Source organism: Zonotrichia leucophrys, chromosome Z, assembly GCF_028769735.1.
Source record: "Zonotrichia leucophrys gambelii isolate GWCS_2022_RI chromosome Z, RI_Zleu_2.0, whole genome shotgun sequence".
NCBI classification, from domain to species: domain Eukaryota; kingdom Metazoa; phylum Chordata; class Aves; order Passeriformes; family Passerellidae; genus Zonotrichia; species Zonotrichia leucophrys.
Genome location: NC_088200.1, coordinates 24,194,058 through 24,211,158, shown reverse-complemented (window position 1 = coordinate 24,211,158; position 17,101 = coordinate 24,194,058). Strand labels below are relative to the sequence as shown.

Here is a 17,101-nt window from a genome sequence, read left to right as displayed (position 1 = left end):
CTTCATTTCACCAGTCCTGGCTTTGGATCAGACAAATCTCTCAGATCCTCTCATGGAAGTTCTTCCCCATAGCAGCACTTTTCTGTCTATACTGTGCCAGCCACCCTTGTGTCAGGTTTCATAACTTCACTTTCACTCATCTCCAAACATTAACTGTACTGTGAAAGTGAGTAGTCCAGACAGCCTACTGCTTTGAATTATTTAAGATACTGAAAAATATTTAGATTTTTAAATACTTGGGGCTGACACAGCTCTATACCAGTGTGGCAGGGATCAGAAGGTGCCCCACCTTCTCTTGTCAGGTGCTGATGCCAGGGCAAAGGAGGAGGCAGGCAACATGGTTACAGGTCATACATGGAAAGATATTTGGTTTGTCTGCTGAAACATTTTCAACTGCAGGTTCATTTTATGAGATTCTATACAAATTTCTAAGTATCACGCTACCCAAAAGTTCAGCTCTTTCCCTGTGTACAGAATCCATTGACTTAATAATCACTTCTTTAATTAATGATCTTCCTGTTTGGCTTTACTCCAGAAGTGATCTCTTCTAATTTTTTTAACCTGCCTATAGAATTTTTCTGAGTTCTGACAAGACCATAAAGTAATGGCAAGCTATAACAGAAAGCAAAACATAAAGCATAGGAGGAACTGAATGAGAGCACATTTCAAGTACAGAAATGCAGCAGTGTCACTTCACTGAAAGACCATTTTCCCATTCACCTATTACCTCCCAGGAAAAGCTAAAAAGATCACTAGAAAAAAAGGCTGAATAGTGCCTCTTTCATCCCAAAAGAACACACAGGGTTTCACTGCTAGCTTTTGTATTAACTCATACATTCTGTCCCAGATGAACAAACCCCTGATGAATTCTGCACAAGGTAGTGTGGTGTCATGATCCTTATTATTGCCAAAAATACTGAAGAAATTGTGTAGAAACTTAGAAGTAAACAAACAAAATTGTAATTAAAAGCTTTTGAAAGTTTCTGCATAATCTAAAAAAGACATCCATATTGTTAAAGACAGACAGTTTAAAACACCTCAGTCATTTACGTGGAAACTATTATGACTATTTTTTCAGGAAACTTCTTCAATCTACCTACATTCCCACAAATATGATCTGGATAAGAAGGACTTTTTTTTTTAATTCCCTCAAACTTCATAAGCCTGAGGCAAACCTAATGTTCTCCACATTAGAGGACAACAACTTTTAACTGTTCACAGTAGAAAATACCTTATTAACAGAAAAATTGCCTTTAAACCGCTGCCCAGAGTCCAAATTTATGAGCTTCTACAGTTTTGGAGGAATTCTGCTTGTGGTGGGTTTTGTTTGGTTGGCTCAACAAAAATTTGAAAAAAAATCATACTTCAAACAAGTCATTCTGTTAGGACAGTGCATGCATAAGATGAGTATGGTCTACATGCAGCTCACAAGGGGGAGGAAAAAAGTTATTGACACAGATTTCTTTTTTGAGAGCAACATAAAAAACCAAAGCAACAAAACAAATAGAATGAAAAAACAACAGAAGAGCAGAAATGTGGAACTTGTATGGCAAAATTTCTTTCAAATAGAATACGAACATGTTCTCCCGGGGTCCACAATGCCCCTGTGCCACCTCAGCTCAGCTTCCAAGTAAGCCTTTGACAGTATAAGTAACAAGCATACAGATTACACAGCAAGGAGGGACCTCCGATTTATTCTAAATAAAAGTAAATCCACAAAACTGAATACAGTTTTGTGCTAATGGCAGGATTAGAGCAAAGCTACAGAGATTTAAATCAGATGCCTCTGAATTGTTTTCTCCTCATTAAAAACAATGCTTCTTCCAGATTTCTGGAGAAGGCAAAAATCACTACTTGAGACTTGGCTAGTTCTGCTAGAAGCAAAACAGTGAGACCTGCTAAGTCAAAAAATCTTTAAGATTCTTAGACATTTCTATTTCCTACTTTTTCAAATATCTGAAGATTTGCAATCCTGGGATCCCCAGGAAAAAAAAACTCATTCAGGTAAGATATAGCTAAGCTCAGAAAATACACTGTTGATAATACCTTTCACTCCCACTAATTTCCACCTCAGAGATTTTGTATGTTGAGGCTCAAAAGCATAGCCTCAGCTATTATCCAGGGCTTCCACAATGCCATGCTCAGCTAGCCTATTCATAGCTTGGAAAAGGGCTTTACAAAGCTTTACTACAAGCTATTCAAGAGCAAGCAGTTAGTGAAAATGTAAACAGAAGCATGCAATGTAATAACTACTATCAAAATAAACTAAGTGCTACTTTAAATTAAAAAGGTCATCTCCCACACAAAGAGGATTATCAATTCATTACTTTTCTCCTTACTCTGCCAACACTGAAGCAGCAATGTCACATCCACTGCTTTTTATTGTAGCTTTACACAGAAAGAAAACAAAGAAAATGTATTTTTCAGGTATTTGTACTATTTTTCAAATAATACACAATCAAGTTAAACCTCTGCAACAAGCTTTAGTGAGCCTTATCAGAAATCTTGGAAGACTGTGAAATCCCTTAATAATAAGCTCCAGGCATCAGGCAGAAGTTGATTAATTACACGTCCTGTATTTATTGAAAAGATAAAGCTAACGTTATTAGTATGCTGGCTGAAGTCACAAACTCTACACTTGAGCTGCCCAACCATTTCACCACTCTGTCAATGACTTCTGATCTAGGTTACATATGCAGCAACATCATCAGCAACTTACTATCAAACTTAGAAGCAAACCCAGAAGTTGAGAGCTCCTGGCAGATTTTCTGGCGCCTTCAAACGCCCCACACAGCAGAGCAAAGTAGAGCAGTCACAAATTGCAGCTGGCAGGCAGGTCGCCAGGACAGCACGTAACTTCTCTGTTTCACTGAACATCAGAAATCAGAGCTGCAGCAGGTCTTTTGGGGCACCCCACCATAGCCAGCAACCCACACGGGCACACAGCTATGGGGACCACACAAATTTCAGCATGCTACTTCACCGTTATTCCAATTCTAAAGATCTAGAAAGGGCTGCCAAATAAATGGATTTCATACAGATTTCAAAACCAGGAAGAAGATCTTAAAAGTATAAAACTAATCGGTAACTGCTGTATACATTTTGTAAAAGGTGCTTTATTGAAAACTGTAGTTTTTCAGCTCTGACTCAACACTCTGTTGGAAAAGCTAAGGTGTAAGGGAAGAAGAAACAAAATGTACAACCTTTTACACTGCTCAATACTTGCAAGCAAAATACATCCAAGGAATCAAGTGATTCAGTGATTTCCTCAATTCTGAGTAGCACTGAACCCACAACACCAGTTTCATACAGCTGCAGTCACACCATGTGCAATCAAAACTTCAGCACTGGATGCCTGATTATTGCCTTTCGGTCTGCTGCAAGTTGTGGGCCTGCAACAGGCAGCACTGCTTTGTATGCGGGAGGTATTACAGCCATGGGTAACATGGAAAATGAAAGTCAGGATGATTACAGCAATACAGAAATCATTGTTAGTAATTCTTCTACTACTAACAAACATTTCTACAACATCAGATTTTAACAGCATAGGAAAAAATATTTGGAGAGAAGCAACAGTAAGAATCCTCTAGGTTACAGTGGCACTGCTTGAAGCTCCAATGGGGAAGAAAAGAGAAATGTTCTAAAATAGCTCAAGGCACATTGCAACCAAAATATCTATTTCACCTCTTCATAAAAACAGTTTCCATACAAACACACAGCACCTTCTTTCAAAAGGTAGCTGTGGCAGTCAAAGATACTTCAGCTAGAAATTACATTCTCCCTGGAAAGAAAATCTAATAATCAGGATCTAAAAGAGTTTTGTTACACTATATGAACTCCCAAATCCCATAAAGAATTTTCCAAACCTATTCCCTAGAAGCCTTTGTGCTAATTCATCAATACTATTACAGTTACTCACAACATTTACAATTATTTTTTTCCAACACTTTTTACCCTGAAACATCCATCTCTGTTTCAACATTTTCAAATAAATTAACTAACCCTCTTCCCATGTTGGCCATTATTTCATTGAGAGTGTTTGCCTAATTTTTACTATTTTTGTCTAAACTCTTTTATACCCAGCATTTGATTGCACTCCCTCTGCCACTCACTGTGAATCCATCTGGTCCTTACAAATAAAAGCTCATTTTTTTTACAGGTTTTACTTCCCCTGCATTTTTGAAGGAGGAAAGGCAAGTGGCACAAACTGTGAAATTACATCAAAGATAAATCCACTGGTACAGGGGATCCTTGCTAAAACATTCCAATCAGCTGCAGAGGAATATAAAAAATTGCTACAAAGCATAACCATATGCAATTACACTACAATCACCTTATCTTGCTTTGTAAGACCAAACAGATAAGGTACATTCCCAAACTCTATTATATTTTACTCAAACTTGAAAGATGATCCTAAAAAAGCTGACAAGTGAAAGAGTCATGGAATGCTGCTTCAAGGACAAAAATAAAGTTCAAAATAATTTACCACATCATCAAATTGTTGTCCTCATGGAAAAAAACATCAGAAAACTATATCTAGTGACAAATAAAAGAAGAAAAGAAAAACTGCTCAAATAAGTTTCAAGGATAAATTCATCCAGGATTGTAAAAAAAAACTACGTGAAAATCCCTCTGAAAGAGGTTGTTCGAGCTGAGGATTGCTCCCCGCAGTATTGCTGAAGCCCCTGCACCACTGAGTATTCACTCCTCTGAACATGTATCTTCTCTCTCTCCCTGGGAGATTATTTCACAGTCTGGCAGACATCAGTGTTGAGATGTTCTTTTTCCAATGCTTAGTTCTTTCTCTATCTCACCACATCATTCACAGTTAAATCCTCCTCAGCATACATAGCTTTGATTCAGACTGTTTTTACCAGGGTTTTTTATGGTTACAAGGTAAGATTATTCCTCTTTACTAACAAAAAGGAGATAACATTTTGTTCCTCTAATTTTTAAGCATCATTCCTGCCCTGTGAACATCTTTGTTTTATTTGTACAAGACAAGCAACCTAAGCTGTAAAATGCACAAAACTTAGGCAGAGTTCAAAAGTTTTTAAGTGCATTTAAAGCAAAGAGCTTCAATGTCAAGACATGCTTCAACGCTAGAAACTTGCCATCAAGATTCTCATTACTCTTAAGTCAGTTCTTGTACTCCTTGTTCATCTCTTCAAACAGATAAAATATTTTGCAGAGTGAAACCTTTTTCTCACAAACTTTTCTCAAAAGCTTTGGACTTCTGTCATGCCTCAAATATAAAGAATTTAAGGAAAAAAAATCCACCTTTTTAAATTTAGAAACAAAACATCATTTTCACAGGGTAGACTACCCAATTTCTGCCCAAAATTAATGCAGCTCTTTCTTTGACAGGGTAAGGTTTACCAGGTAAAATGGAGAAAGAATACAGGAATGCATTTGTTCCTACTAAATTGAATAAACCAGCCAAACCCTCACGTAAAGAAGTGTAGAATCACAGCAGCAACAACAGTATAACTTCATTTGCTGATCAGATGCTACAGAAGTGCCATTCACTTGATACGCAGACATGAACAAGAGAAACTGTCCATGTCAGGCACAATAAGGTCTTCTGTTCCTGTAATTCACTAAGCACCTTAACCAGCAAGGCAGAAGAAAACCAAATGCCACTTTATTCCCATACACAGAGATAGCATCCCAACAATATATTTAGTATTAATCAAAAGAGGCAAATATAAAACTGAGAAAATGTTCTTACTTTGACCATAAGTTCACAAGGCCACAGAAAAAGGAAAGACTTTCCCTGAGTCTGATATATCAGAGCTATGCATAAAGGTCACCACCCACTACCAAGTATTACATAACAAAGATTTATTTAGATGCTCTAGGCCAGTGGCTCCAAACTGCAGACTGCTGAGCTGTTTCCATGTTCAGAATAGTCAAGCATCTGTCAATTTTTAAACTCTAACATACTGCCACTAACCCTGTCATGACTGTCCAATAATTTTCAACAGCTAAAGGTGGTGGTTTTTTCTGAAAAATATGCTTTTGGATTAAATGCAATTCTATCCCCAAACCTCCAACAGAGGTTCACCAGATCCTTTGCAAAGGCTTTTTTCTAACCTTGATCCCTTGCATATAAAAATCCATCCATATATTATATCATTGTTTTTTCTTGGAAAATACACCACACATACTGTGAAGTCATGAACAGGGCTACATTTAGAGCCAGAAGAATTAATCTCCTCAGGACAAAGAAGAACAAATAGAAAACATTACGTTACTACATACAAATGGGAGAGAAGAGAAAAAGAAGGATTACTAAATCTCCACACAAACAATTCAAAGGCATGTAAAATACAAAGTACCTACAGCAAAACTATTCACGTAAACAAAACACACCAGATGCAAAATACAGTATATACATGAGATTATGTTCCACTTGTCACAAGTGCCATGGAAATGGAGCTGAATGGTGACGATGCTATGCCTTAGAAGGAGGAATGCAATTTTAACATTCTACAGTCAGGAACTGGAAAATACCATTGTAACTAGCATAGAAGAAGGTTTCCTCTGAGATACCTGGGTCTGAGACTGAAGAAGCTGTGATCATAAAGATAATACTGGAAACAAAAAAGGAAGGCATTGCTACCACCCTGAGTCCCCAGGTTAAAATTTCCAACAATACCGCTGCCATTTCATAAAACATGTACCAAAATTGTACATGTACACTTAAATGCCTCCTCACAACCAAAAGTGTCAAAAATCTCATCAGTTCCCTGTGTCAGTGCTCATTTGGTCGGCTATAACTATCAGCAAGAGCATACTTGGGAGCCACTACAACAGCATTCACAAACTACTGCCTGTGAGGGAAGCCTATCACAGCTGATGAGCAACAGAACAAAAGCCTAGACTTCAAATGTTTTAGTCTCTCCTTAGCAGAAAATAGCTTCCAGATTTATACGCTGGAAGCTTAATATGTTGGCCTGTACATCTTCTCTTCTGGCAGGACTGCAGCCAGAAGATTTGCTCTTTGGATAATGAAAGCATGTCAGAGACCTTTCAGGAGATTCCTTCCTCTTAGTTAAATCAAGTTCCTATTTCATGAATGTTGTTTTATAACAGCAGTGGTCATTGGTTCTTCAAGTGTCTTCAAAATATTCATTTAACAAACAAGTATGCAAGAATAAACAAACTTCAGAAATTATAGCAGTCTGAATATGTAATTCAAGCACAACAGCAGGTGCTTTTTACATTGTATGCTAAGTCCTTGTTACCTATTTGGCATTGCCTTGGTTACAGCAAGTAACAATGCACCAACAGGCTGTGTCATCAAATTGCACCAGAGGGATGTTCCACATACACAAATCTCTTCCCTTCCCCACTCCTCTTCTCCAAATAGGATGTAACTTTTAAGAGTAGGGACAGGAATCAACATGGAAAACCTATGTTGATAATCACTTCCCCGCCAAAGTGTAATCACTGTACCAATAACTTCAGTCAAAAATAATGCTAAAATTTGGACTTGATAACAAAAGCCACAGTGCTTGCAAGGCTTCGTGAAGTCTGACCAGGTGAACATGAACTACACACAACCAGAAGTCTCAGTCAAATCTCTTTTTTTTCCTAAATAACCTGCTTCTGTGGCCAGCCTCAAGCTCCCTGCACACTGCCAGAGAAGGCGACTGATTTTTTTTGCACTTTCAACATCCCAATTTGTCTTCCTAGAGGGGAAAAAGAAAACCAACTAGACTCCTGTTTCCCACATTTTCCCCACTATGAACTCACATATGCTACTGATTGATGCCCATGCAGACCAGACATGAGAGCCGGGCAAGGCCTCTTCCTCATCGGGTGGCACCAGTGGAAAACAGAAGGGCTTTCCATGAGGCTGCAGAATACTTCACACTGAGCAACTTTTCTCTGTAACCACAGCCCTCCTTCCTAAAACCCCCAGTGTCACAGGCTGTTCAAACTATATGCAAATAATTACAGGTAACTCACAGCACAACTCCTCCTCACATTTCAAAGATATGATGGCTTTGCACTGGCAGCAATGTCTTCCCATGTGAGCATGAATGGCCACAGGTGGCCGCGGAAGACCAGTGAAATATGCCCGAAGGGGTGAGTTTTACCTGGACTGCACACACTGCTCCGTACCTCACTACATCTGAAAAGTTAACACCGACAAGGAGGCCACCAAGGTTTGTACACTACTACACTGTAGCAATTGTGCGTGATACTGCAAAAAGAAATGAAGTCATGGGATTCCTGTCATACACTGGAGAAAGGGAGTCTTCAACAGGCAGAGTAAATAAAGTGACTAAGGATTTGCACATGATTGGAGGAGGTTAGTCTTTAAGGTAGGAGGTATGTGCCTGATTTTTTGATACACTGAGCATAATAACACAGACACAGAATATTACAAAAAACAGAAGAAGAGCAGGGCTTTTTGTGTATTATCCTTCAGTCTTTACAGTTCCTATGATTACTAAAATTTCAGATTGCTTTTGGAATTATTTTAACTGACTGAAAAAAATATGATACTCTTCCTTCCATCACAAGAAACTCTGAATTAGATCCTATGACTATCCCATCCTGTGAATCCCTTCCTTGTAATTTCACCCTCTGGTTTTCAGGTGTAAAATACCTAAAAAAGTATACATAACCCTTAGTCTTTCAAATGGCCAATGGCCCTAAAATTACTGTTTTACACACTGCTATTTGAAAACACAAGGTTCTGGGGCAAGCAGCTAAAACCCTTTCTTTCACATACAAATGAAGTTCTGTTTCTTAATGCAAAGAAGGAACTCCTACCTTACTGTTGTTCATGCTATTCTGCTATCCATATCATACCTGGTGTACATACATGAACTTGCACTACAGTGCCTGAGGATGCCACTGCTTACAAGATCATAACACAGATTTGATACTGAAGATCAAAACTGAGTCATGAACTGTCCAGGCTTCAACAGTTACATACTAGAAGGAGAAAAAAAAATATTTGAACCTCTAGTCATTATGTTCATGGATAAAGTGGCTGAAGAAAATGTATGTTCAATAAAATATGAATTTACACAGCAGTAATGTGACATATAAAAATTGTCTTTGCTCCATGCACAAAAAGGTTGTTCACTCCACTTTTAATTCCCAAAGAATCACCTAAAGTCAATCGAGTTTCGAAGTAGGGACCTTTCTACTTTTCTGAAAATCTACTGTATGAATGTTAACTATATACAAGCTGCAATTGTGCTTCTAGTACTTAGTTTTCAAACAACTGTATTTCCATGCTGACATTCAGCTTAAACTCCTTCTACTTGCTATTAGGAAGCAATTTATCCTGAAGGGGATCTGACAGGGAACCAGATCTCCTTTAGGAAACGCTAAATGCCACTGTCCTTGGTCAATGATGGCTAACAACGAGACACCAGTGACACACCAATGACATACCCAGAGCAATGGAAGACATCAGCTGATGCTCCATGTCACCTGGATAACCAATATAACCCAATGGGTAATCCAATACATTACTGAGAATATTTTATATTTAAAAAAAAATTACGCATACACATCCTAAGCAATATATTCTTCTCTTCTCTTTCCAGCTTACTTACCTGGCCTTCTTCGACACAAAAAAATTTTGCTTAAGAAGCTGCGTTATTTTGACTTCAAATCCAGAAATAACCAAGTCTGTAGCTAACAAGAAACACCAGAGTTGGGTTTTTTTAATAGTGTAGTTTGATATTAATCCAAATATGTTTGAAATATTGTTGATCAAAGCATTAAGCCTGTGTTACTCTTAAATATAAATGTTTCATATAGCCTTTAAATTTGCATTCAAAAGCAGCTTAACCTAAGCTGAAATAAAGACATGCAATCTTTACAGTTCACTAAGGTAAAGAAATAGAAAGATATGTAGGGATCTGTTAAGTCCACACTCAACTTTAATTGCAACTAGAATCAGTATGGGCCAAAGGGTGTCACACTGAAAATACAAAGTATTAGAACTGCCTGACTTGGACATGACTTTGAACTAGGGCTAAGCAGTCAGACTAACCATCAGGAGGCTGCAATTAAAAGTCTAAAGCCTGGATGCTGAAGCTAATGCAGAGTCAATATTATGAAGTACAGCGCTGTCCCCTTGGGCTAATGTCCATCTCCCTGCCAAGAAGGCATCAAGCTCAAACATCTCCCTCCCATGCACCTTGCAGCTTGGTCCCACAAGAACAAGATTTTCTCATTGTTACGAAATAAAATAAAGATGCCAAAATCTGAATGATGCTGCGGCAATCTCATAAGTGGATTACATTAATCATTTATCAGCAAGGAATGATAATTGTTAGGCAAGAGCAGAATCCTGAGTTCATCCTTATTTATCACTCTGAGACAAAAGATGAAGACAGAACAGCTGTGAATATCAGAAATACACACCAAGTTTGGGGAAAGGGTATGTAAAATGTCCACTAAAAATCCAATGGAATTACAAAGCTAAAGGCTGGTGTTGCACTGATGCCTATTTAATACAAATTTCTGTCAGCTCACCACAGCCTTCTTAGTGGGAGAGATTTTCTCATTAAGTTAAATGTGACTGCATTGCACATACACGCTAGGAATAATGTTTAATAAATCTTCCATTTCTTAAAAACGGTGCTCTAATTTTGAAACTACTGCAAAATAAATTCACACCAAGAACATAAGTTTCTAAACTAGTGGGCAATAATTTCCTCCATCTTGACCATCTAAAAAAAAAAATTTGAGGTCACTGAATTGGCTAATACAGCAAACACACCTGTATCTCAGTCCTTTCCTAAGGGGATTGGTAGTGGTAAGAAGGACTTAAAAACCAGGAGGAGATCATTACCATCACATGGTACATGCCCTTCACCCCAACACTCCTGCTGCCACAAATGCCAGCCAGCAGCTGCCACAAGGCAAGCAGCTTTCTGCAGGGCAGCTTCTTCGGCAGAGGATGAGGAGGGCAGGCTGGAGGAAGGCCTCTGTCCAGCAGTCATATCCCATCCCACCAGGACTCTAGCAAAACCTTCTGCACAAGCTGGTATTGGATACCCATGAGAGGCACAGCACTCCATCTTGAGAGTCTCCTGCCCTGATTAAGCCAAGAGCTACAAACACGGCATGTGCAGCCCTTGTCTCAGTCACCTGGTTTGAGCAGAGCTTAGATCAGATGGCATCCAGGGATCCTTTCCAATTCAAATTACTCTGTGATCATAAAAAAGCTGGTGTGAGAAAGCTGCTAAGAAAAGAGAAAGGAAAAAATCTCAGCTCCCCACACACCATACAACAACATATCAATCTCCTCTTCCAACAGTGGAGGCAGTACTCACCCTCCTAACATTTCCCTGGGACAATAACATATAAAAAACCTACTGGTTTTGCCTGTTTTTTGGATTTGAAATATTAGTTAAAGCATTCTGCTGATGCTAGACTGAGAAAAGCCTGGAGCGAGAGCTTTTACTCCATGCTTCTTCACCTGACTCTGGTGAGAGCTTTTCTTGGTCTCAGATCTTCTTTTAAAAATGTTTTTCCCAATTTAATTTTATTTACTCTAAAGAGTCACATTCAAGACTTCCAAAGCACCAAGATTTCAAATATGATCAAAGTCCCATCAGAACAGACACTACACAAATACATGGTAACACTAAAACTGTTGGCAAGAACTGCAACTTACATATGAGAATAAAAAAATAAAATTCTTTAAATCCACAAGTAAAACTTAAGCATATATTAGGAAAACCAAGTCACAGTTGTGTATGTTTAAAAACTTGCATTATGTTCTTTTGTTTTTCTTCCTCCTTCCTTTTACCCAGATCTTAAGTTCTTGTTCATCCAAGTTTTGAGAAAGCATGTTCATTAAGAAAAAACTCAAATCAGAATGACCACCACAAGAAGAATGATCAGAAAGCCATTGTCTTAGGTACAGAAGTGAAAATTCTTGCAGAGAAATTAAAATGTTTAATCAAATCAAAACCAATAAATACTAGATATTGAATGAACACCTTAACCACATACATACATACAGAAAGGCATTTCTCACCCTGACATGCATTCCCACAATGGAAAAAATAAGGCAAAAGTGAGTCAGTGTAGGGTACTCAAATAAGCTTCGCCAAAATGAGCAAGTTTTGTAGCCTCCATGGCTCTGCTATTCTTGTGCTTTTTCTGACCTGTGTTCAACTTTTGAGTTCAGAGTTCGAAAATTAAATTCAGCAGGCATGTTTCTGATATACAAAAAAGGTTCAGAAGACTTTGAAAAAGCTCTGAAATTAGTTGGAAAAGGAACTACCACCAAAAGGATTCAGCCTAAATTCCGGGTATGTGTTGCCCACGACTAACTCACAGATTTTAATGAAGTCTCTCGCTCCCTACAATTACATTTTTCTCAGATGGGTGAAAAGGTGGTCATCTTCTTAAGGAAAGCAGCATTTATGGAAGCGCTTATCAGAAAGAAAAGGCACAATTCTTAATTGCTGGCTTGTGAACAAGATCTGATGGACTAAACAGCCCAAGAACAGGCTGGAAAACACAGAAGGGAAAGTATATGGCTAAAAAAAATAAAACTTAAACATTCTGAATTTTTTATTTTAATTGGAGAATATCAAAGGACATTTCCTCCTTTTGCTAAGTGATAGGAAAAACAGAGGCTCCCAATGTGGTTTACCTCATGCAGACTAGATATTGTTTTAAATACTTCTAATACATTTATTACAGCTTCCCCGATGATGGTCAAAGCCCCATCGCTTATCCACAGCTACTTACACAGGCTCGTGGGTGATGGAAACTTCTCCCAGTACATATTTTTAATTAGACAGAAATCACCACAGGAGACATGACAGACCAGGTGAGATGCCACCTGCCTAGCAGCATCTCCGTAGAAACAGAACTCCCTAGAAACAGAACTGCACTTCCATTCCTCCTCTCATGTCACGGATGGTTTCTAGCAGAAAAGGTTTAGTGTGAAAACACACGTTCTTATGGCTCTGGAGTATCTTCAGCTAAGTTCCCTGCCATCCACAGCTGTCATGCACCCATTGTACTGCTTTTGTATTTATTTCTTCAGAATTAGGACAGGCATTATCATCACGTGCCTGCATTTGTGAAAGCAGCAAATAAAGATGCTTCCCTAGGCCCCTTCAGTAAAGCAACAAACATGCAGATTTTTGGCAGAACATTGATGTGTGCAGTGGAAACAGAAAAATACTATCACACTGCTCTTAGCAGCCGACTTACCAAATCAATCATTATTGTGAAGAAAAACCAATCAATCTCTTTCTCAGAAACCTTTAACCCCTATGCAATACGTATAACTGGTAATCCGTTGGAAATAAATTAGCAAAGGGCTGTTTGCTAGAACTCTCACTAAGAAGGAATCTTCACCTTCTAGGAAACCAGAAAAACACATTTAAAAATGCATTTATCAAGGCTTCACTTAAGCCTATGGTAATAAGATCTTGTTCAAAGTTAAGATTTAGTTAATCAAGCCACACGGCCTATGGACAACATGTAATAAACTGAATGTTAATTAAAAATTAATTATTAAAAATTTCTAATATTTTTAATAATCTTTTTTAAGATCTCAAGAAAAAATATCTGGTCCTTTTAATTCATAATCTCATGTAAATCCAGAGCAGCTATGATCAATAACAGACAATTCATGTGCAAAGGGAAAAATGCTGAATCTGAATTATCTAGGCCATGGGATACAAGTGAAAAGTTTGAGCTCTCAGCTTGGTTTTTCCTGCATTTTGTCTATTTGATGACACTGAACTTTATATTATAATTCCTTTTTTGGTTTTTTAGCATGTTCATTAGTTTTGGTTACTAACCTTGAACTCACATACATATAGCAACATGGTGTTTATTTTCTCAGCCACATTTTCTGGACTTACAATTAGTTTTTTCCTGCTTTTGCTTGCAATAAACATTACCACACACTGACACATTCTAAAGCCAAGCAACAAAACCACTGCAAATGACTGGCCACACTGGCCTGTTAAAAATACAAAACAAGAAGATGAACAGGAGATTCCATTTTGTTTTATCCTCATGACTTTTCTGCTGGCTGTAGTGCTCATAAGCACTACTTATAAAACAAAATGCTATCTACATTTCAAAGATGCACACAGTCCTCATATTGAAGGCATTTTAAGTTTAAGAACATAAGCATTGCATGTGACTGTGGCTTAAAATGGTATCAAAGAAGTCACAAGCCAGCTCCTGGTCAAATTAAAATCTATTCAAATCTTATATGCAAAGAGTTCAGGTTTCTCATCTGCATTCCCATTTAGATAAATGATACAAACTTTAGTCTCCAAATTAGTACTCCCTTTATTCCAAGTGTTATGGATTACTTACATTATCACAGAGCAAACAAAATCTTCAGATTTGTAAGATCCTCAAAATAATAAGGGCATGGTGGACTACAAGATGGTGGACTACAAGATTCTCACCTTTGGCATCCACAAAGATCCACCACATCCCATATCAAAAAATCTCTTCTAAAGCATTAGCTCCCATGTTTTAAATACATGAAAGCAATTCTATTCAATTTTAAAAAAAAAAGGAAAGAAAATGAAAAAAAAAATACCAGAATGCATTCCCTTCCCAATATATATGAAATTGCAAACTTGTCATAAAGGATTTCATATTAAGTAACCAAACAGGGTTATACTAAAAAGCTTTGGCATGATTCCCTCTTCACGCACCAGAACTATCTTTTCTATCTACCTACATGTACCAAATCACCTTCCCAGCATTCTTACATTTTTGAGCTGAAGAGCTAATCAGTAAATACTTTTGATAGCCTTTTAATAGGTTGGCCCTGCATCTGTTAAAAGACAGCATAGTAGCCAGAATGTTTGCTATTGTAAGGGAAAATAATGCACTAATGTAAAATAAAAATATCATTTTAAGCTACAGCTAGAAATGTCCAAAACTCAGAGCAATGAATTACACGATTCACAGCACCCAGCCAACCTTGAACCACCATTACTTTCTAGAAATCAGTTTGGCCTAAAAGCTCATTGATATATTAATCTCAGACCACATTTTCCAAGGAAGCCAAGCTGTCTTTCACTAAGGTTTACATTTCACTCATTAAACATCCAAAACACTCATCTAAGGTACACTACATTAAATGTTCTGCTTTTTCAGAGTTTCTTGTGGTTGTCCATTATTACTCACCCAACACTTAATTTTTCTGTACAAACACACATGAATGCACAGAATTCAATAGTAACTGTTCTCCTTCCCTCCTGAACCACACTTCTGGGCAGTCTATCCTGCTCCTCTCTCCCACAGTACTAGAGATAAAGGCAAACCTGCACCTCACTTTTGATTTGGCAGAACACAGAGAATAAACACACTCTATGTCACCATCACCTTTTGGGAAGAAGAGACATCACATGGTTGTTCCTGATATGGGCTGCAAAGGCAGGTGCAGATGGTCCAGATTTAACAGCAATGCAGCAGAACCTGGAGTACTATGACTGGAATATGGGCATGTTATTTGGGACCTGAGCTGCAGAGCATCTCAAAACTGCAGCCACCTGGGTGTACTCTTATTAGCTGGTGTAACGTGACGCATGTCAAAGACAAGAAAAACGCTACATGCCCTACACCCACATTAGCTCACTCTTAATGTATGCGGAGTCAGGCAAACATCTCTGCCTTCTAGTTCCTCAGCAGCTATGAAAGCAGCCAGATCTGCAATGCACTCTCTAAACCAAACTGCAATTCCACAGCCCGAAAAATCCACAACAGGAGAAAGCAAAAAGATGTAGTTTTCCATCCTAGACCCACAGCCCCATCTCTCTTAAAGAGAAGATTCATGATGGCAGTAAAACAACTCTTGGTAGGCTGCTCCTATTGACTCTGATCCTTACAGAAACCAGACGAAATGTACACGGCTGCACTGACCACGACTGTGATTCAGGCAATCATTGTTTTCAAACTGCTTCTCCGGGAAAAAAAAAAAAAAAAATTTAAAAAAAAAAAAAAATTAAACAAATCAAGACGTCTTCCATTTCCTGAAAGCAGAACGTGATGGTAGCAGATGTCACCTTCCCCCCAGCCCGGGGTGGAGAGCACGCTCCACGGGGAAGACGGGGAGATCCAGGCCCCCTTGGGTTCCCTGCTGCAAACCGGGACGCGGCCGCCAACCCCGGCAACATCTCCCGACGGAAGGGGCTGCTGAGACCGTCCTGCTGCGACGCGACCATTCGATAGCCGGATGCGAAATCCCCACATTGCCCCCGCCCCCCACCATTTCTGCTTTCCACCATAAAAAAGGTGCGCGTAGGAAAAAATAAAAAACAGGAAACCAGTGCACTGATTTCAGGTCCACGGCTCCACACGACGTTATTCTACACACACCCCACCCCCACCAAATAAAATAATGGAATAAATAAACGGAGGGAAAGCACGCAATGCCTCGCCAAAGGCCGAGATGGAGGCGGTCATGGCCGCGTTGGCGCCGCTCCCCGCAGCCCGGGGCAGGTGCAGAGCTGCCCCGCTGGCTCGGAGATGCGCGCACGCCCACGCAGCCGGACAGAGGCGGCCGCAGCTCCCGCACCCCGCTGCGGGCGGGAGCCGCCGGGCGGGACCGGCCCGACACTCCGCTGCGGGCGGGACAGGCCCGGCATCCCGCACCGGGAACGCGCCCCGCGGGCCCGCTGCCGCCCCGACACCGCGGCGGGGGCACGGCCGGATCCCCCTCCCGCTCCCGGCCGCGACCCCTCTGCACCTGGTGCGGGTCCGCGCCGCCTCCTCAGCAGGCAGGGCGGCTCCAGCGGGGACGGCGATGCAGCGCAGGGCGGAAAGCCCAGCAGCCGGCCGCTCCTCCCGCGGCCACCATCTTCCTCCTCCTCCTCCTCCTCCTCCTCCTCCTGCCGCCGCCAGCACCGCCCCGGCCGGCCCCTCCCGCCGCACCGCCCTCACGCGTCAGCACGCCCGCCCGCTCTCTCGCTCCCTCCCTTTCTCCCTCTCTCCCTCCCGGGCGGAGCGGGGCCCGACGGGCGTGGGCGGTGCCGCCCCGCTGGCCCGGGGGGATCGGGGGTCGGCGCGGCTCGGCTCGGCTGCTCCCGGCGCGGCTTCTGCCCCGGCCCCGCGC

At 40.2% G+C, this 17,101-nt stretch overlaps 1 protein-coding gene across 2 annotated transcripts in view; it reads right to left on the bottom strand.

Annotated features, from left to right (window-relative positions):
- Positions 1–16,888, bottom strand: part of APBA1 (amyloid beta precursor protein binding family A member 1) — an 88,201-nt gene extending 71,313 nt beyond the window's left edge. For both annotated transcript variants that reach the window (XM_064736742.1, XM_064736743.1), the window contains exon 1: positions 16,736–16,888. The gene's annotated coding sequence lies outside the window, so the exon portion shown is untranslated. The remainder of the gene's footprint in view (positions 1–16,735) is intronic.
- Positions 16,889–17,101: the final 213 nt, after the last annotated feature.